Source organism: Lagenorhynchus albirostris, chromosome 2, assembly GCF_949774975.1.
Source record: "Lagenorhynchus albirostris chromosome 2, mLagAlb1.1, whole genome shotgun sequence".
NCBI classification, from domain to species: Eukaryota; Metazoa; Chordata; class Mammalia; order Artiodactyla; family Delphinidae; genus Lagenorhynchus; species Lagenorhynchus albirostris.
The window spans coordinates 68058686-68077552 of NC_083096.1; positions in this window are offsets into that span (position 1 = coordinate 68058686).

Sequence of the window (18867 nt, forward strand, 5' to 3'; positions counted from 1 at the left end):
TATAGTAGTATGGATCTGTTAAGCTCAAACTCATTAGTTCCTTCCCAACCCTTTCCCTTTTGGCCACCATAAGTTTGATTTCTATGTCTGGGAGTCTTCCTGTTTTATAAATATGTTCATTTATATCATATTTGAGGTTTCACGGATGAATGATATCATATGATATTTGTCTCTCTGTATCTGACTTACTTCACTTAGTATGATAATCTCTAGGTCCATCCTTGTTGCTGCAAACAGCATTATTTCATTCTCTTTTATGACTGAGTAATATTGCGTATATATACCACATCTTCTTTATCCATTCATCTGTTGATGGACGTTTAGGTTGCTTCCGTGTCTTGGGTGTTGTAAACAGTGCTGCTATGAGCATGGGTTGCATGTATCTTTTTGAATTCAATTTTTCATCTTTTCTGGACTTATTCCCAGGAGTGGGATTGGTGGATCATACGGTAGCTCTATTTTTAGTTCTGTAAGGAACGTCCATCCTGTCTTCCATACTGACTGCACCAAATTACTTTCCCACCGATGGAATAGGAGGGCTCCCTTTTCTCCACACCCACTACAGCATTTATTGTTCGTAGACTTTTTGAAGATGGTCAGTCTGACTGGTGTGAGGACTAGTTTTGATTTATATTCCTCTAAATACTAGTGATGGCCAGCATCGTTTCGTGTGACTTTTGGCCGTCTGTATGTCTTTTCTGGAGAAATGTCTATCCAAACTCTTTTGAGTAAAAGTGGCAAGAGTGAGCATTCTTGTCTTGTTCCATATCTTAGAGGGAATGCTTTCAGCTTTTCGCCATGTAGTATGATGTTAGCTGTGGGTTTGTCATATATGGGCTTTCTTATGTTGAGGTATGTTCCTTCTATGCCCACTCTCTGGAGAGTATTTATCATACATGGGTGTTGAATTTTATCACAAGCTTTTCTGTACCTATTAACATGATCATATGTTTTTTATTCCATTGTTAATGTGGTGTATCACATTGCATTTGCAGGTATTGAAAAATCCTTGCGTCCTTGGGATAAATACTTGGTCATGCCGTATGATCTTTATTTTTTTTTACATCTTTATTGGAGTATAATTGCTTTACAGTGTTGTTAGTTTCTGCTGTATAACAAAGTCAATCAACTATATGTATACATATATCCCCATAGCCACTCCCTCTTGCATCTCCCGCCCACCCTCCCTATCCCAGCTCTCTAGGTGGTCACAAAGCACCCAGCTGATCTCCCTGTGTTATGCAGCTGCTTCCCAATAGCTGTCTATTTTACATTTGGTAGTATATAAATGTCAGCTACTCTCTCACTTTGTCCCACCTTACTCTCTCACTTTGTCCCACCTTACCCTTCCCCCTCCCTGTGTCCTCCAGTCCACTGTGTACGTCTGCGTCTGTCCTGCTCCTATGTTCATCAGAACCATTATTTTAGATTCTATATATATGTGTTAGCATACGGTATTTGTTTTGCTTTTTCTGAATTACTTCACTCTGTACGACAGAATCTAGGTCCATCCACCTCACTACAAATAACTCAATTTCGTTTCTTTTTATGGCTGAGTAATATTCCATTGTGTATATATGCCACATCTTTATCCATTCATCTGTCGATGGACGCTTAGGTTGCTTCCATATCCTGGCTATTGTAAATAGTGCTGCAATGAACATTGTGGTACATGTCTCTTTTTGAAATATGGTTTTCTCAGGCTATATGCCCAGTAGTGGGATTGCTGGGTCATATGCTAGTTTTGCATTTAGTTTTTTTAGGAACCTCCATGCTGTTCTCCATAGTGACTGTATCAATTTACATTCCTCCCAACAGTGCAAGAGGGTTCCCATTTCTCCCCACCCTGTCCAGCATTTATTGTTTGTAGATTTTTTGATGATGTCCATTCTGACCAGTATGAGGTGATACCTCATTGTAGTTTTTTGTTTTTTTGTGGGGTTATATTGCGGTACGCGGGCCTCTCAGTGTTGTGGCCTCTCCCGTTGCGGAGCACAGGCTCCGGACGCGCAGGCTCAGCGTCCGTGGCTCGCGGGCCCAGCCGCTCCGCAGCATGTGGGATACTCCCAGACCAGGGCACGAACCCGTGTCCCCTGCATCAGCAGGTGGACTCTCAACCACTGCGACACCAGGGAAGCCCTCTTTCTTTTATGGACGTATAGTTGACTCACAATGCTGTGTTAGATCTGGTATACAGCAGAGTGTTTCAGTTATATATATTTCCCATTATAATTTATTAGAAGATATTGAGTATGCCTCCCTGTGCTGTGTAGCATATCCTTGTTTTTTATCTATTTTATATATAGTAGTATGGATCTGTTAAGCTCAAACTCATTAGTTCCTTCCCAACCCTTTCCCTTTTGGCCACCATAAGTTTGATTTCTATGTCTGGGAGTCTTCCTGTTTTATAAATATGTTCATTTATATCATATTTGAGGTTTCACGGATGAATGATATCATATGATATTTGTCTCTCTGTATCTGACTTACTTCACTTAGTATGATAATCTCTAGGTCCATCCTTGTTGCTGCAAACAGCATTATTTCATTCTCTTTTATGACTGAGTAATATTGCGTATATATACCACATCTTCTTTATCCATTCATCTGTTGATGGACGTTTAGGTTGCTTCCGTGTCTTGGGTGTTGTAAACAGTGCTGCTATGAGCATGGGTTGCATGTATCTTTTTGAATTCAATTTTTCATCTTTTCTGGACTTATTCCCAGGAGTGGGATTGGTGGATCATACGGTAGCTCTATTTTTAGTTCTGTAAGGAACCTCCATCCTGTCTTCCATACTGACTGCACCAAATTACTTTCCCACCGATGGAATAGGAGGGCTCCCTTTTCTCCACACCCACTACAGCATTTATTGTTCGTAGACTTTTTGAAGATGGTCAGTCTGACTGGTGTGAGGACTAGTTTTGATTTATATTCCTCTAAATACTAGTGATGGCCAGCATCGTTTCGTGTGACTTTTGGCCGTCTGTATGTCTTTTCTGGAGAAATGTCTATCCAAACTCTTTTGAGTAAAAGTGGCAAGAGTGAGCATTCTCATCTTGTTCCATATCTTAGAGGGAATGCTTTCAGCTTTTCGCCATGTAGTATGATGTTAGCTGTGGGTTTGTCATATATGGGCTTTCTTATGTTGAGGTATGTTCCTTCTATGCCCACTCTCTGGAGAGTATTTATCATACATGGGTGTTGAATTTTATCACAAGCTTTTCTGTACCTATTAACATGATCATATGTTTTTTATTCCATTGTTAATGTGGTGTATCACATTGCATTTGCAGGTATTGAAAAATCCTTGCGTCCTTGGGATAAATACTTGGTCATGCCGTATGATCTTTATTTTTTTTTACATCTTTATTGGAGTATAATTGCTTTACAGTGTTGTTAGTTTCTGCTGTATAACAAAGTCAATCAACTATATGTATACATATATCCCCATAGCCACTCCCTCTTGCATCTCCCGCCCACCCTCCCTATCCCAGCTCTCTAGGTGGTCACAAAGCACCCAGCTGATCTCCCTGTGTTATGCAGCTGCTTCCCAATAGCTGTCTATTTTACATTTGGTAGTATATAAATGTCAGCTACTCTCTCACTTTGTCCCACCTTACCCTTCCCCCTCCCTGTGTCCTCCAGTCCACTGTGTACGTCTGCGTCTGTCCTGCTCCTATGTTCATCAGAACCATTATTTTAGATTCTATATATATGTGTTAGCATACGGTATTTGTTTTGCTTTTTCTGAATTACTTCACTCTGTACGACAGAATCTAGGTCCATCCACCTCACTACAAATAACTCAATTTCGTTTCTTTTTATGGCTGAGTAATATTCCATTGTGTATATATGCCACATCTTTATCCATTCATCTGTCGATGGACGCTTAGGTTGCTTCCATATCCTGGCTATTGTAAATAGTGCTGCAATGAACATTGTGGTACATGTCTCTTTTTGAAATATGGTTTTCTCAGGCTATATGCCCAGTAGTGGGATTGCTGGGTCATATGCTAGTTTTGCATTTAGTTTTTTTAGGAACCTCCATGCTGTTCTCCATAGTGACTGTATCAATTTACATTCCTCCCAACAGTGCAAGAGGGTTCCCATTTCTCCCCACCCTGTCCAGCATTTATTGTTTGTAGATTTTTTGATGATGTCCATTCTGACCAGTATGAGGTGATACCTCATTGTAGTTTTTTGTTTTTTTGTGGGGTTATATTGCGGTACGCGGGCCTCTCAGTGTTGTGGCCTCTCCCGTTGCGGAGCACAGGCTCCGGACGCGCAGGCTCAGCGTCCGTGGCTCGCGGGCCCAGCCGCTCCGCAGCATGTGGGATACTCCCAGACCAGGGCACGAACCCGTGTCCCCTGCATCAGCAGGTGGACTCTCAACCACTGCGACACCAGGGAAGCCCTCTTTCTTTTATGGACGTATAGTTGACTCACAATGCTGTGTTAGATCTGGTATACAGCAGAGTGTTTCAGTTATATATATTTCCCATTATAATTTATTAGAAGATATTGAGTATGCCTCCCTGTGCTGTGTAGCATATCCTTGTTTTTTATCTATTTTATATATAGTAGTATGGATCTGTTAAGCTCAAACTCATTAGTTCCTTCCCAACCCTTTCCCTTTTGGCCACCATAAGTTTGATTTCTATGTCTGGGAGTCTTCCTGTTTTATAAATATGTTCATTTATATCATATTTGAGGTTTCACGGATGAATGATATCATATGATATTTGTCTCTCTGTATCTGACTTACTTCACTTAGTATGATAATCTCTAGGTCCATCCTTGTTGCTGCAAACAGCATTATTTCATTCTCTTTTATGACTGAGTAATATTGTGTATATATACCACATCTTCTTTATCCATTCATCTGTTGATGGACGTTTAGGTTGCTTCCGTGTCTTGGGTGTTGTAAACAGTGCTGCTATGAGCATGGGTTGCATGTATCTTTTTGAATTCAATTTTTCATCTTTTCTGGACTTATTCCCAGGAGTGGGATTGGTGGATCATACGGTAGCTCTATTTTTAGTTCTGTAAGGAACCTCCATCCTGTCTTCCATACTGACTGCACCAAATTACTTTCCCACCGATGGAATAGGAGGGCTCCCTTTTCTCCACACCCACTACAGCATTTATTGTTCGTAGACTTTTTGAAGATGGTCAGTCTGACTGGTGTGAGGACTAGTTTTGATTTATATTCCTCCAAATACTAGTGATGGCCAGCATCGTTTCGTGTGACTTTTGGCCGTCTGTATGTCTTTTCTGGAGAAATGTCTATCCAAACTCTTTTGAGTAAAAGTGGCAAGAGTGAGCATTCTCGTCTTGTTCCATATCTTAGAGGGAATGCTTTCAGCTTTTCGCCATGTAGTATGATGTTAGCTGTGGGTTTGTCATATATGGGCTTTCTTATGTTGAGGTATGTTCCTTCTATGCCCACTCTCTGGAGAGTATTTATCATACATGGGTGTTGAATTTTATCACAAGCTTTTCTGTACCTATTAACATGATCATATGTTTTTTATTCCATTGTTAATGTGGTGTATCACATTGCATTTGCAGGTATTGAAAAATCCTTGCGTCCTTGGGATAAATACTTGGTCATGCCGTATGATCTTTATTTTTTTTTACATCTTTATTGGAGTATAATTGCTTTACAGTGTTGTTAGTTTCTGCTGTATAACAAAGTCAATCAACTATATGTATACATATATCCCCATAGCCACTCCCTCTTGCATCTCCCGCCCACCCTCCCTATCCCAGCTCTCTAGGTGGTCACAAAGCACCCAGCTGATCTCCCTGTGTTATGCAGCTGCTTCCCAATAGCTGTCTATTTTACATTTGGTAGTATATAAATGTCAGCTACTCTCTCACTTTGTCCCACCTTACCCTTCCCCCTCCCTGTGTCCTCCAGTCCACTGTGTACGTCTGCGTCTGTCCTGCTCCTATGTTCATCAGAACCATTATTTTAGATTCTATATATATGTGTTAGCATACGGTATTTGTTTTGCTTTTTCTGAATTACTTCACTCTGTACGACAGAATCTAGGTCCATCCACCTCACTACAAATAACTCAATTTCGTTTCTTTTTATGGCTGAGTAATATTCCATTGTGTATATATGCCACATCTTTATCCATTCATCTGTCGATGGACGCTTAGGTTGCTTCCATATCCTGGCTATTGTAAATAGTGCTGCAATGAACATTGTGGTACATGTCTCTTTTTGAAATATGGTTTTCTCAGGCTATATGCCCAGTAGTGGGATTGCTGGGTCATATGCTAGTTTTGCATTTAGTTTTTTTAGGAACCTCCATGCTGTTCTCCATAGTGACTGTATCAATTTACATTCCTCCCAACAGTGCAAGAGGGTTCCCATTTCTCCCCACCCTGTCCAGCATTTATTGTTTGTAGATTTTTTGATGATGTCCATTCTGACCAGTATGAGGTGATACCTCATTGTAGTTTTTTGTTTTTTTGTGGGGTTATATTGCGGTACGCGGGCCTCTCAGTGTTGTGGCCTCTCCCGTTGCGGAGCACAGGCTCCGGACGCGCAGGCTCAGCGTCCGTGGCTCTCGGGCCCAGCCGCTCCGCAGCATGTGGGATACTCCCAGACCAGGGCACGAACCCGTGTCCCCTGCATCAGCAGGTGGACTCTCAACCACTGCGACACCAGGGAAGCCCTCTTTCTTTTATGGACGTATAGTTGACTCACAGTGCTGTGTTAGATCTGGTATACAGCAGAGTGTTTCAGTTATATATATTTTCCATTATAATTTATTAGAAGATATTGAGTATGCCTCCCTGTGCTGTGTAGCATATCCTTGTTTTTTATCTATTTTATATATAGTAGTATGGATCTGTTAAGCTCAAACTCATTAGTTCCTTCCCAACCCTTTCCCTTTTGGCCACCATAAGTTTGATTTCTATGTCTGGGAGTCTTCCTGTTTTATAAATATGTTCATTTATATCATATTTGAGGTTTCACGGATGAATGATATCATATGATATTTGTCTCTCTGTATCTGACTTACTTCACTTAGTATGATAATCTCTAGGTCCATCCTTGTTGCTGCAAACAGCATTATTTCATTCTCTTTTATGACTGAGTAATATTGCGTATATATACCACATCTTCTTTATCCATTCATCTGTTGATGGACGTTTAGGTTGCTTCCGTGTCTTGGGTGTTGTAAACAGTGCTGCTATGAGCATGGGTTGCATGTATCTTTTTGAATTCAATTTTTCATCTTTTCTGGACTTATTCCCAGGAGTGGGATTGGTGGATCATACGGTAGCTCTATTTTTAGTTCTGTAAGGAACCTCCATCCTGTCTTCCATACTGACTGCACCAAATTACTTTCCCACCGATGGAATAGGAGGGCTCCCTTTTCTCCACACCCACTACAGCATTTATTGTTCGTAGACTTTTTGAAGATGGTCAGTCTGACTGGTGTGAGGACTAGTTTTGATTTATATTCCTCTAAATACTAGTGATGGCCAGCATCGTTTCGTGTGACTTTTGGCCGTCTGTATGTCTTTTCTGGAGAAATGTCTATCCAAACTCTTTTGAGTAAAAGTGGCAAGAGTGAGCATTCTTGTCTTGTTCCATATCTTAGAGGGAATGCTTTCAGCTTTTCGCCATGTAGTATGATGTTAGCTGTGGGTTTGTCATATATGGGCTTTCTTATGTTGAGGTATGTTCCTTCTATGCCCACTCTCTGGAGAGTATTTATCATACATGGGTGTTGAATTTTATCACAAGCTTTTCTGTACCTATTAACATGATCATATGTTTTTTATTCCATTGTTAATGTGGTGTATCACATTGCATTTGCAGGTATTGAAAAATCCTTGCGTCCTTGGGATAAATACTTGGTCATGCCGTATGATCTTTATTTTTTTTTACATCTTTATTGGAGTATAATTGCTTTACAGTGTTGTTAGTTTCTGCTGTATAACAAAGTCAATCAACTATATGTATACATATATCCCCATAGCCACTCCCTCTTGCATCTCCCGCCCACCCTCCCTATCCCAGCTCTCTAGGTGGTCACAAAGCACCCAGCTGATCTCCCTGTGTTATGCAGCTGCTTCCCAATAGCTGTCTATTTTACATTTGGTAGTATATAAATGTCAGCTACTCTCTCACTTTGTCCCACCTTACCCTTCCCCCTCCCTGTGTCCTCCAGTCCACTGTGTACGTCTGCGTCTGTCCTGCTCCTATGTTCATCAGAACCATTATTTTAGATTCTATATATATGTGTTAGCATACGGTATTTGTTTTGCTTTTTCTGAATTACTTCACTCTGTACGACAGAATCTAGGTCCATCCACCTCACTACAAATAACTCAATTTCGTTTCTTTTTATGGCTGAGTAATATTCCATTGTGTATATATGCCACATCTTTATCCATTCATCTGTCGATGGACGCTTAGGTTGCTTCCATATCCTGGCTATTGTAAATAGTGCTGCAATGAACATTGTGGTACATGTCTCTTTTTGAAATATGGTTTTCTCAGGCTATATGCCCAGTAGTGGGATTGCTGGGTCATATGCTAGTTTTGCATTTAGTTTTTTTAGGAACCTCCATGCTGTTCTCCATAGTGACTGTATCAATTTACATTCCTCCCAACAGTGCAAGAGGGTTCCCATTTCTCCCCACCCTGTCCAGCATTTATTGTTTGTAGATTTTTTGATGATGTCCATTCTGACCAGTATGAGGTGATACCTCATTGTAGTTTTTTGTTTTTTTGTGGGGTTATATTGCGGTACGCGGGCCTCTCAGTGTTGTGGCCTCTCCCGTTGCAGAGCACAGGCTCCGGACGCGCAGGCTCAGCGTCCGTGGCTCGCGGGCCCAGCCGCTCCGCAGCATGTGGGATACTCCCAGACCAGGGCACGAACCCGTGTCCCCTGCATCAGCAGGTGGACTCTCAACCACTGCGACACCAGGGAAGCCCTCTTTCTTTTATGGACGTATAGTTGACTCACAATGCTGTGTTAGATCTGGTATACAGCAGAGTGTTTCAGTTATATATATTTCCCATTATAATTTATTAGAAGATATTGAGTATGCCTCCCTGTGCTGTGTAGCATATCCTTGTTTTTTATCTATTTTATATATAGTAGTATGGATCTGTTAAGCTCAAACTCATTAGTTCCTTCCCAACCCTTTCCCTTTTGGCCACCATAAGTTTGATTTCTATGTCTGGGAGTCTTCCTGTTTTATAAATATGTTCATTTATATCATATTTGAGGTTTCACGGATGAATGATATCATATGATATTTGTCTCTCTGTATCTGACTTACTTCACTTAGTATGATAATCTCTAGGTCCATCCTTGTTGCTGCAAACAGCATTATTTCATTCTCTTTTATGACTGAGTAATATTGCGTATATATACCACATCTTCTTTATCCATTCATCTGTTGATGGACGTTTAGGTTGCTTCCGTGTCTTGGGTGTTGTAAACAGTGCTGCTATGAGCATGGGTTGCATGTATCTTTTTGAATTCAATTTTTCATCTTTTCTGGACTTATTCCCAGGAGTGGGATTGGTGGATCATACGGTAGCTCTATTTTTAGTTCTGTAAGGAACGTCCATCCTGTCTTCCATACTGACTGCACCAAATTACTTTCCCACCGATGGAATAGGAGGGCTCCCTTTTCTCCACACCCACTACAGCATTTATTGTTCGTAGACTTTTTGAAGATGGTCAGTCTGACTGGTGTGAGGACTAGTTTTGATTTATATTCCTCTAAATACTAGTGATGGCCAGCATCGTTTCGTGTGACTTTTGGCCGTCTGTATGTCTTTTCTGGAGAAATGTCTATCCAAACTCTTTTGAGTAAAAGTGGCAAGAGTGAGCATTCTTGTCTTGTTCCATATCTTAGAGGGAATGCTTTCAGCTTTTCACCATGTAGTATGATGTTAGCTGTGGGTTTGTCATATATGGGCTTTCTTATGTTGAGGTATGTTCCTTCTATGCCCACTCTCTGGAGAGTATTTATCATACATGGGTGTTGAATTTTATCACAAGCTTTTCTGTACCTATTAACATGATCATATGTTTTTTATTCCATTGTTAATGTGGTGTATCACATTGCATTTGCAGGTATTGAAAAATCCTTGCGTCCTTGGGATAAATACTTGGTCATGCCGTATGATCTTTATTTTTTTTTACATCTTTATTGGAGTATAATTGCTTTACAGTGTTGTTAGTTTCTGCTGTATAACAAAGTCAATCAACTATATGTATACATATATCCCCATAGCCACTCCCTCTTGCATCTCCCGCCCACCCTCCCTATCCCAGCTCTCTAGGTGGTCACAAAGCACCCAGCTGATCTCCCTGTGTTATGCAGCTGCTTCCCAATAGCTGTCTATTTTACATTTGGTAGTATATAAATGTCAGCTACTCTCTCACTTTGTCCCACCTTACCCTTCCCCCTCCCTGTGTCCTCCAGTCCACTGTGTACGTCTGCGTCTGTCCTGCTCCTATGTTCATCAGAACCATTATTTTAGATTCTATATATATGTGTTAGCATACGGTATTTGTTTTGCTTTTTCTGAATTACTTCACTCTGTACGACAGAATCTAGGTCCATCCACCTCACTACAAATAACTCAATTTCGTTTCTTTTTATGGCTGAGTAATATTCCATTGTGTATATATGCCACATCTTTATCCATTCATCTGTCGATGGACGCTTAGGTTGCTTCCATATCCTGGCTATTGTAAATAGTGCTGCAATGAACATTGTGGTACATGTCTCTTTTTGAAATATGGTTTTCTCAGGCTATATGCCCAGTAGTGGGATTGCTGGGTCATATGCTAGTTTTGCATTTAGTTTTTTTAGGAACCTCCATGCTGTTCTCCATAGTGACTGTATCAATTTACATTCCTCCCAACAGTGCAAGAGGGTTCCCATTTCTCCCCACCCTGTCCAGCATTTATTGTTTGTAGATTTTTTGATGATGTCCATTCTGACCAGTATGAGGTGATACCTCATTGTAGGTTTTTGTTTTTTTGTGGGGTTATATTGCGGTACGCGGGCCTCTCAGTGTTGTGGCCTCTCCCGTTGCGGAGCACAGGCTCCGGACGCGCAGGCTTTTGGCCGTCTGTATGTCTTTTCTGGAGAAATGTCTATCCAAACTCTTTTGAGTAAAAGTGGCAAGAGTGAGCATTCTTGTCTTGTTCCATATCTTAGAGGGAATGCTTTCAGCTTTTCGCCATGTAGTATGATGTTAGCTGTGGGTTTGTCATATATGGGCTTTCTTATGTTGAGGTATGTTCCTTCTATGCCCACTCTCTGGAGAGTATTTATCATACATGGGTGTTGAATTTTATCACAAGCTTTTCTGTACCTATTAACATGATCATATGTTTTTTATTCCATTGTTAATGTGGTGTATCACATTGCATTTGCAGGTATTGAAAAATCCTTGCGTCCTTGGGATAAATACTTGGTCATGCCGTATGATCTTTATTTTTTTTTACATCTTTATTGGAGTATAATTGCTTTACAGTGTTGTTAGTTTCTGCTGTATAACAAAGTCAATCAACTATATGTATACATATATCCCCATAGCCACTCCCTCTTGCATCTCCTGCCCACCCTCCCTATCCCAGCTCTCTAGGTGGTCACAAAGCACCCAGCTGATCTCCCTGTGTTATGCAGCTGCTTCCCAATAGCTGTCTATTTTACATTTGGTAGTATATAAATGTCAGCTACTCTCTCACTTTGTCCCACCTTACCCTTCCCCCTCCCTGTGTCCTCCAGTCCACTGTGTACGTCTGCGTCTGTCCTGCTCCTATGTTCATCAGAACCATTATTTTAGATTCTATATATATGTGTTAGCATACGGTATTTGTTTTGCTTTTTCTGAATTACTTCACTCTGTACGACAGAATCTAGGTCCATCCACCTCACTACAAATAACTCAATTTCGTTTCTTTTTATGGCTGAGTAATATTCCATTGTGTATATATGCCACATCTTTATCCATTCATCTGTCGATGGACGCTTAGGTTGCTTCCATATCCTGGCTATTGTAAATAGTGCTGCAATGAACATTGTGGTACATGTCTCTTTTTGAAATATGGTTTTCTCAGGCTATATGCCCAGTAGTGGGATTGCTGGGTCATATGCTAGTTTTGCATTTAGTTTTTTTAGGAACCTCCATGCTGTTCTCCATAGTGACTGTATCAATTTACATTCCTCCCAACAGTGCAAGAGGGTTCCCATTTCTCCCCACCCTGTCCAGCATTTATTGTTTGTAGATTTTTTGATGATGTCCATTCTGACCAGTATGAGGTGATACCTCATTGTAGGTTTTTGTTTTTTTGTGGGGTTATATTGCGGTACGCGGGCCTCTCAGTGTTGTGGCCTCTCCCGTTGCGGAGCACAGGCTCCGGACGCGCAGGCTCAGCGTCCGTGGCTCGCGGGCCCAGCCGCTCCGCAGCATGTGGGATACTCCCAGACCAGGGCACGAACCCGTGTCCCCTGCATCAGCAGGTGGACTCTCAACCACTGCGACACCAGGGAAGCCCTCTTTCTTTTATGGACGTATAGTTGACTCACAATGCTGTGTTAGATCTGGTATACAGCAGAGTGTTTCAGTTATATATATTTCCCATTATAATTTATTAGAAGATATTGAGTATGCCTCCCTGTGCTGTGTAGCATATCCTTGTTTTTTATCTATTTTATATATAGTAGTATGGATCTGTTAAGCTCAAACTCATTAGTTCCTTCCCAACCCTTTCCCTTTTGGCCACCATAAGTTTGATTTCTATGTCTGGGAGTCTTCCTGTTTTATAAATATGTTCATTTATATCATATTTGAGGTTTCACGGATGAATGATATCATATGATATTTGTCTCTCTGTATCTGACTTACTTCACTTAGTATGATAATCTCTAGGTCCATCCTTGTTGCTGCAAACAGCATTATTTCATTCTCTTTTATGACTGAGTAATATTGCGTATATATACCACATCTTCTTTATCCATTCATCTGTTGATGGACGTTTAGGTTGCTTCCGTGTCTTGGGTGTTGTAGACAGTGCTGCTATGAGCATGGGTTGCATGTATCTTTTTGAATTCAATTTTTCATCTTTTCTGGACTTATTCCCAGGAGTGGGATTGGTGGATCATACGGTAGCTCTATTTTTAGTTCTGTAAGGAACCTCCATCCTGTCTTCCATACTGACTGCACCAAATTACTTTCCCACCGATGGAATAGGAGGGCTCCCTTTTCTCCACACCCACTACAGCATTTATTGTTCGTAGACTTTTTGAAGATGGTCAGTCTGACTGGTGTGAGGACTAGTTTTGATTTATATTCCTCTAAATACTAGTGATGGCCAGCATCGTTTCGTGTGACTTTTGGCCGTCTGTATGTCTTTTCTGGAGAAATGTCTATCCAAACTCTTTTGAGTAAAAGTGGCAAGAGTGAGCATTCTTGTCTTGTTCCATATCTTAGAGGGAATGCTTTCAGCTTTTCGCCATGTAGTATGATGTTAGCTGTGGGTTTGTCATATATGGGCTTTCTTATGTTGAGGTATGTTCCTTCTATGCCCACTCTCTGGAGAGTATTTATCATACATGGGTGTTGAATTTTATCACAAGCTTTTCTGTACCTATTAACATGATCATATGTTTTTTATTCCATTGTTAATGTGGTGTATCACATTGCATTTGCAGGTATTGAAAAATCCTTGCGTCCTTGGGATAAATACTTGGTCATGCCGTATGATCTTTATTTTTTTTTACATCTTTATTGGAGTATAATTGCTTTACAGTGTTGTTAGTTTCTGCTGTATAACAAAGTCAATCAACTATATGTATACATATATCCCCATAGCCACTCCCTCTTGCATCTCCCGCCCACCCTCCCTATCCCAGCTCTCTAGGTGGTCACAAAGCACCCAGCTGATCTCCCTGTGTTATGCAGCTGCTTCCCAATAGCTGTCTATTTTACATTTGGTAGTATATAAATGTCAGCTACTCTCTCACTTTGTCCCACCTTACCCTTCCCCCTCCCTGTGTCCTCCAGTCCACTGTGTACGTCTGCGTCTGTCCTGCTCCTATGTTCATCAGAACCATTATTTTAGATTCTATATATATGTGTTAGCATACGGTATTTGTTTTGCTTTTTCTGAATTACTTCACTCTGTACGACAGAATCTAGGTCCATCCACCTCACTACAAATAACTCAATTTCGTTTCTTTTTATGGCTGAGTAATATTCCATTGTGTATATATGCCACATCTTTATCCATTCATCTGTCGATGGACGCTTAGGTTGCTTCCATATCCTGGCTATTGTAAATAGTGCTGCAATGAACATTGTGGTACATGTCTCTTTTTGAAATATGGTTTTCTCAGGCTATATGCCCAGTAGTGGGATTGCTGGGTCATATGCTAGTTTTGCATTTAGTTTTTTTAGGAACCTCCATGCTGTTCTCCATAGTGACTGTATCAATTTACATTCCTCCCAACAGTGCAAGAGGGTTCCCATTTCTCCCCACCCTGTCCAGCATTTATTGTTTGTAGATTTTTTGATGATGTCCATTCTGACCAGTATGAGGTGATACCTCATTGTAGTTTTTTGTTTTTTTGTGGGGTTATATTGCGGTACGCGGGCCTCTCAGTGTTGTGGCCTCTCCCGTTGCGGAGCACAGGCTCCGGACGCGCAGGCTCAGCGTCCGTGGCTCGCGGGCCCAGCCGCTCCGCAGCATGTGGGATACTCCCAGACCAGGGCACGAACCCGTGTCCCCTGCATCAGCAGGTGGACTCTCAACCACTGCGACACCAGGGAAGCCCTCTTTCTTTTATGGACGTATAGTTGACTCACAATGCTGTGTTAGATCTGGTATACAGCAGAGTGTTTCAGTTATATATATTTCCCATTATAATTTATTAGAAGATATTGAGTATGCCTCCCTGTGCTGTGTAGCATATCCTTGTTTTTTATCTATTTTATATATAGTAGTATGGATCTGTTAAGCTCAAACTCATTAGTTCCTTCCCAACCCTTTCCCTTTTGGCCACCATAAGTTTGATTTCTATGTCTGGGAGTCTTCCTGTTTTATAAATATGTTCATTTGTATCATATTTGAGGTTTCACGGATGAATGATATCATATGATATTTGTCTCTCTGTATCTGACTTACTTCACTTAGTATGATAATCTCTAGGTCCATCCTTGTTGCTGCAAACAGCATTATTTCATTCTCTTTTATGACTGAGTAATATTGCGTATATATACCACATCTTCTTTATCCATTCATCTGTTGATGGACGTTTAGGTTGCTTCCGTGTCTTGGGTGTTGTAAACAGTGCTGCTATGAGCATGGGTTGCATGTATCTTTTTGAATTCAATTTTTCATCTTTTCTGGACTTATTCCCAGGAGTGGGATTGGTGGATCATACGGTAGCTCTATTTTTAGTTCTGTAAGGAACCTCCATCCTGTCTTCCATACTGACTGCACCAAATTACTTTCCCACCGATGGAATAGGAGGGCTCCCTTTTCTCCACACCCACTACAGCATTTATTGTTCGTAGACTTTTTGAAGATGGTCAGTCTGACTGGTGTGAGGACTAGTTTTGATTTATATTCCTCTAAATACTAGTGATGGCCAGCATCGTTTCGTGTGACTTTTGGCCGTCTGTATGTCTTTTCTGGAGAAATGTCTATCCAAACTCTTTTGAGTAAAAGTGGCAAGAGTGAGCATTCTCGTCTTGTTCCATATCTTAGAGGGAATGCTTTCAGCTTTTTGCCATGTAGTATGATGTTAGCTGTGGGTTTGTCATATATGGGCTTTCTTATGTTGAGGTATGTTCCTTCTATGCCCACTCTCTGGAGAGTATTTATCATACATGGGTGTTGAATTTTATCACAAGCTTTTCTGTACCTATTAACATGATCATATGTTTTTTATTCCATTGTTAATGTGGTGTATCACATTGCATTTGCAGGTATTGAAAAATCCTTGCGTCCTTGGGATAAATACTTGGTCATGCCGTATGATCTTTATTTTTTTTTACATCTTTATTGGAGTATAATTGCTTTACAGTGTTGTTAGTTTCTGCTGTATAACAAAGTCAATCAACTATATGTATACATATATCCCCATAGCCACTCCCTCTTGCATCTCCCGCCCACCCTCCCTATCCCAGCTCTCTAGGTGGTCACAAAGCACCCAGCTGATCTCCCTGTGTTATGCAGCTGCTTCCCAATAGCTGTCTATTTTACATTTGGTAGTATATAAATGTCAGCTACTCTCTCACTTTGTCCCACCTTACCCTTCCCCCTCCCTGTGTCCTCCAGTCCACTGTGTACGTCTGCGTCTGTCCTGCTCCTATGTTCATCAGAACCATTATTTTAGATTCTATATATATGTGTTAGCATACGGTATTTGTTTTGCTTTTTCTGAATTACTTCACTCTGTACGACAGAATCTAGGTCCATCCACCTCACTACAAATAACTCAATTTCGTTTCTTTTTATGGCTGAGTAATATTCCATTGTGTATATATGCCACATCTTTATCCATTCATCTGTCGATGGACGCTTAGGTTGCTTCCATATCCTGGCTATTGTAAATAGTGCTGCAATGAACATTGTGGTACATGTCTCTTTTTGAAATATGGTTTTCTCAGGCTATATGCCCAGTAGTGGGATTGCTGGGTCATATGTTAGTTTTGCATTTAGTTTTTTTAGGAACCTCCATGCTGTTCTCCATAGTGACTGTATCAATTTACATTCCTCCCAACAGTGCAAGAGGGTTCCCATTTCTCCCCACCCTGTCCAGCATTTATTGTTTGTAGATTTTTTGATGATGTCCATTCTGACCAGTATGAGGTGATACCTCATTGTAGTTTTTTGTTTTTTTGTGGGGTTATATTGCGGTACGCGGGCCTCTCAGTGTTGTGGCCTCTCCCGTTGCGGAGCACAGGCTCCGGACGCGCAGGCTCAGCGTCCGTGGCTCGCGGGCCCAGCCGCTCCGCAGCATGTGGGATACTCCCAGACCAGGGCACGAACCCGTGTCCCCTGCATCAGCAGGTGGACTCTCAACCACTGCGACACCAGGGAAGCCCTCTTTCTTTTATGGACGTATAGTTGACTCACAATGCTGTGTTAGATCTGGTATACAGCAGAGTGTTTCAGTTATATATATTTCCCATTATAATTTATTAGAAGATATTGAGTATGCCTCCCTGTGCTGTGTAGCATATCCTTGTTTTTTATCTATTTTATATATAGTAGTATGGATCTGTTAAGCTCAAACTCATTAGTTCCTTCCCAACCCTTTCCCTTTTGGCCACCATAAGTTTGATTTCTATGTCTGGGAGTCTTCCTGTTTTATAAATATGTTCATTTATATCATATTTGAGGTTTCACGGATGAATGATATCATATGATATTTGTCTCTCTGTATCTGACTTACTTCACTTAGTATGATAATCTCTAGGTCCATCCTTGTTGCTGCAAACAGCATTATTTCATTCTCTTTTATGACTGAGTAATATTGCGTATATATACCACATCTTCTTTATCCATTCATCTGTTGATGGACGTTTAGGTTGCTTCCGTGTCTTGGGTGTTGTAAACAGTGCTGCTATGAGCATGGGTTGCATGTATCTTTTTGAATTCAATTTTTCATCTTTTCTGGACTTATTCCCAGGAGTGGGATTGGTGGATCATACGGTAGCTCTATTTTTAGTTCTGTAAGGAACCTCCATCCTGTCTTCCATACTGACTGCACCAAATTACTTTCCCACCGATGGAATAGGAGGGCTCCCTTTTCTCCACACCCACTACAGCATTTATTGTTCGTAGACTTTTTGAAGATGGTCAGTCTGACTGGTGTGAGGACTAGTTTTGATTTATATTCCTCTAAATACTAGTGATGGCCAGCATCGTTTCGTGTGACTTTTGGCCGTCTGTATGTCTTTTCTGGAGAAATGTCTATCCAAACTCTTTTGAGTAAAAGTGGCAAGAGTGAGCATTCTCGTCTTGTTCCATATCTTAGAGGGAATGCTTTCAGCTTTTTGCCATGTAGTATGATGTTAGCTGTGGGTTTGTCATATATGGGCTTTCTTATGTTGAGGTATGTTCCTTCTATGCCCACTCTCTGGAGAGTATTTATCATACATGGGTGTTGAATTTTATCACAAGCTTTTCTGTACCTATTAACATGATCATATGTTTTTTATTCCATTGTTAATGTGGTGTATCACATTGCATTTGCAGGTATTGAAAAATCCTTGCGTCCTTGGGATAAATACTTGGTCATGCCGTATGATCTTTATTTTTTTTTACATCTTTATTGGAGTATAATTGCTTTACAGTGTTGTTAGTTTCTGCTGTATAACAAAGTCAATCAACTATATGTATACATATATCCCCATAGCCACTCCCTCTTGCATCTCCCGCCCACCCTCCCTATCCCAGCTCTCTAGGTGGTCACAAAGCACCCAGCTGATCTCCCTGTGTTATGCAGCTGCTTCCCAATAGCTGTCTATTTTACATTTGGTAGTATATAAATGTCAGCTACTCTCTCACTTTGTCCCACCTTACCCTTCCCCCTCCCTGTGTCCTCCAGTCCACTGTGTACGTCTGCGTCTGTCCTGCTCCTATGTTCATCAGAACCATTATTTTAGATTCTATATATATGTGTTAGCATACGGTATTTGTTTTGCTTTTTCTGAATTACTTCACTCTGTACGACAGAATCTAGGTCCATCCACCTCACTACAAATAACTCAATTTCGTTTCTTTTTATGGCTGAGTAATATTCCATTGTGTATATATGCCACATCTTTATCCATTCATCTGT